Here is a 3,914-nt window from a genome sequence, read left to right as displayed (position 1 = left end):
GGGGTCCATTAATCCCGCATTCGATGATTTCTCACCCCCTAGAGGCATGGCTTGGGACAAAGGAACTTTGACTCCGGGGAATGACATCACAAAATAAAAACTTAAACGGCTTGGGACAAAGGCACTTCAACCCAACGAAATGATCACCAAAGAAAACCTTAAGGGTTTTTATTGGTTATTACTTGGGAGAAATGACCAAGTGAAAAACACGAAGGGGAGATTTTGAAGAGCACATGGAATCCCCTTCTCCCATGTGTGTGGGGGGAGGGGTCTCTCCCTCACCCCCGTTCAATTTAGCAAAAAGGGGGAAGGGGTAGGCAGGCGTTGTGACTCTTAAATGATTCATATGGTTTTGAACCACTAAGGACATGCCATGGCTAGGTTTATGAGTAGATGTATTCAACCACTAGAGAACGCCATCACTAAGGGATGGAGTCGCTGGAGTGGAGTTTTCTAGGGTCCATATGATGGGTTCTACGGTAGGGTGCATCGACTGCAAATTAAAAATCCTACGTACAGAACATCCAGGAACATGCTACGGGAGATGCAGGGGCAGATCTGGGCCCCAGGCCCCCAGGGCCCAGGCCCGGGGCGTGGCGTTTTTTTATAGTTATTACCTATACATGTTTTTGAATGGGCCCGGGGCTTGGCCCAATAGACATCCAACCATCCAGGGCCAGGCCAGCAGTTGCTCCATCGCCTTGCACCGGACTGGCTCGCACGAACGCCTCAGCGGATCAGCCCACCTCTCGCCCCTGCTCCCTTCGTTCAGCTTCCTTCCCCAGACCTAGATCGCCGCAGGCGCAGCCACGCAGGCAGCCGCCGCCGCCGCCCGCCGGGGACTCCCCTCCACTCCGCGCTCCACTGCTCGCCTACTCTGCCGCTCTCCCCACCTGCTCCGCCCCACGGTCCACGCCTGCTCGGCCGCCCGCCCGCGCCCTCCGCCGCTCGCCCAACCTGGGCTGGTCCCCTGCTGCTCCGGCCTCCGGTGCTCGCCGGCTCGCCGCCTCGACCTCTCCTGGCTCCACGCGGCCACGCCGTCTTCCCTCAATCCCCCTGCTGACTGCTGCCCAGAATTGGTAATGGGACTGTTTTCTGTTGATACAAATTTCAAAGATTAACCATTTTTTATCTGCAATCTGCTTATGGAGTTGGTTGTTGCTGCTGTCAAACATTCAATTTCAGTTGAATTGTATTTGAATGTGAATGTAGTTTTTGTCATTTTTTCTAATCTATTTTTGGTGTATCTTTAAGCATTAAGTTTAAATTTGAAATTATTGATACAATTGAGCCATATATGAGGTAGCTATAGTTTGATGGAGGTTAAGTTTTTCTCTCATGAATTTTTTTTGGGGGCCCGGGGCTTGCTCCATTCCTGGATCCGCCACTGGGGAGATGGATCACAGTTTGTTACCACTAGACGCGCAGTGCCGTGCAGCAGAAGAAGAGTTGGGGCAGCGCGTCCCCGTGGGTCGTCTCCTCCTTGTCCGATCTCCCTCGAACAGTCGGTCGTACGATCCCACGTACAAGTTCGCCGGAGCGGCGCAAGTGCACCGCCTCTAACGGTATCCGCGCGTGCAGGAGGAACACCGTGCGGCGGACTGCTAGGTCCGATCACACAGTCGATAGCGAGTGGAGGTGGATTTTCGCAACACATGCAAAGCCTAGTCACAGCGCCGAAGCGATCAACCGCATGAGTGTGTCGCACCTCCACTTTATATAGGCGTCCGTCGCGGGCTCAACACTTGGGCCTCGCACGGACCCTAAAGCCCACAAGTCTACTGGGTCACAATCCGAATACAGCTCGGATCACATCCGACCAGTGTCCTCGGATCCGACCTCGTAGGTTCCTTCCCTTAAGCGCGCGACCCCTTAGGTTCAAGTCGGCTTGGTTGCAGTTCGGGAGACCTCCAAACTGCATGGTTGGTAGCGGCCTCTAGCAAGGCATGTCGAACACCAAGCAGACCATGAAGCTGGTTAGGCGAACCTGTACATCATACTTCTATTCCCTTTGCCACACGATATATGTTGTCGGGCTCAAAGCGAGTCTGTCATCCTTGTGTTAGCCCGACCTCTTTCTTGTTCCAGTGATGCCGACCACTATCTGGATTATCTCATAATCCTTGTCGCATGGCCATGCTTATCCTGGTCGGATCACACCCGGGACCCAGAGTATATCTCTCCTAATCGAAGGGGCAAATCCCATCTTGCTCGACCATGTCTCACAGCATGGGACTGGACAAACCCAAAACCTACCTTTGTAACTACCCAGGCACGGAGTAGCGTTTGGTCGGCCCAAAGCAAGTCTGTCACCATCCCGAGTACATGCGCCGGCTCAGGTCTTAGGACATAGAACATATGTTGTATTAGAGACTCATAGATGACATATCGCTGCATCTCATAGTTGGGTCTGTCCGACTCGAACCTTATCTCGACTCGGATTCGACTACATCGAATCCGACCAGATCCTTCCGAGTCCATATTATCCGGTTAGCATCCAATGCTCCATGGCTAGTGAGACCAAGCCATCGACCGTGTCATATGCTAGTCTAGTCTGACGTGTGCCCACACGTCACTTGCGACTAGGGACAATCTAGGATGTATCATACAACACAAGATCTCACAGACAAGTCACGTACTTGCCAACAAGTATCATTGATTACATCCAAGGACTATCTTTATTCATAAACACATAGGAAATATCATCATACATGATTGCCTCTAGGGCATATCTCCAACAGTCTCCCACTTGCACTAGAGCCAATCAAATAGACATCGAATGCCCATAGCTCTAACGTGTCCCTCATGCTTGGGTTGTGGAAGCGACTTAGTCAACGGATCTGCAACATTTGCATCTCACTACTAGGGAAAAGGCTAGCAGCAGTGCGGGTTTTAGGTGTATCAGTAGCGTGGGGAGGGGCGCTACTAATAAGGCGCTACAGCTAACGTATAGCAGTAGCGCGTGGTCACCGGTGCTACTGCTACACAAGTGTAGCAGCAGCGCGGTTATTGGTAGCTCGCTACTGCTAGTAGCTCTAGCGCCCTTTGCAACGACGCGCTACTGCTATCGCGGCGCTGCTGCTAACTTTTATACACTCGCTACTGCTAATTAACAGGGTTTTTTTTGGCATATTTGTTTTGTATTTGAACAGGCTTTATAGAAGAATCTTTAGCACATAGAAATGTCATCATGATACACATACAAATGCCTGCGAGACCACGAATGTAATCATAGCATATACATACAAATAGTCTCATCATAATCATCATCCAACACAAAGTGGTCTCTTGTCATCATCTCGAAAATAGCGATACAAGTCCTTGATTACTTGCAAATACATCGTCATCCATCTAAACAATGATATACGCGAGAAGAGCTATCAACTTTGAGTACATGAGTTCGTATCCCTCTCTCGCATTAGTGTGAACCTAAACTAACTACTGCCTGTCGCTCGGAAATCGGAAACCGGCAACACCTGGGCCTGACACTCTGGCCACTCATCGTATATATACTCCTGGCGTAGCACTTCTTCGCCATCGATGATCTATGCACCTGCATCATCACATGAGTCGATGATATGCAACATATATAGTTGAGCAACAGAAAGAGACAGACTTGACAAAAATAGAAACAACATATCATAAGCATAAATAACAAAGTTCATCGTACCCAAAATGCCCTAACTAGAGTGATCTTCGCTAGTCGAGGAGGAGGACGGTTTAATTACATCACAAATAAAGTTTCACTGCGCATAACTCAAAGTTTTGTCATACAGAAAGTATGGACTAAACAGACACATTGTCATATATCGACAATCACTCCAACATGCTGTGCCATCCATCGAGGTCAGGGAGATAGTCCCCGAGCTTAGTGAAAGGCTTCATGTCGAGACGTTGAGAGGCTATCCATGTTC

Source organism: Triticum dicoccoides, chromosome 5B (genome assembly GCF_002162155.2).
Source record: "Triticum dicoccoides isolate Atlit2015 ecotype Zavitan chromosome 5B, WEW_v2.0, whole genome shotgun sequence".
Lineage (NCBI taxonomy): Eukaryota > Viridiplantae > Streptophyta > Magnoliopsida > Poales > Poaceae > Triticum > Triticum dicoccoides.
Note: the sequence above shows the minus strand (reverse complement) of the source record.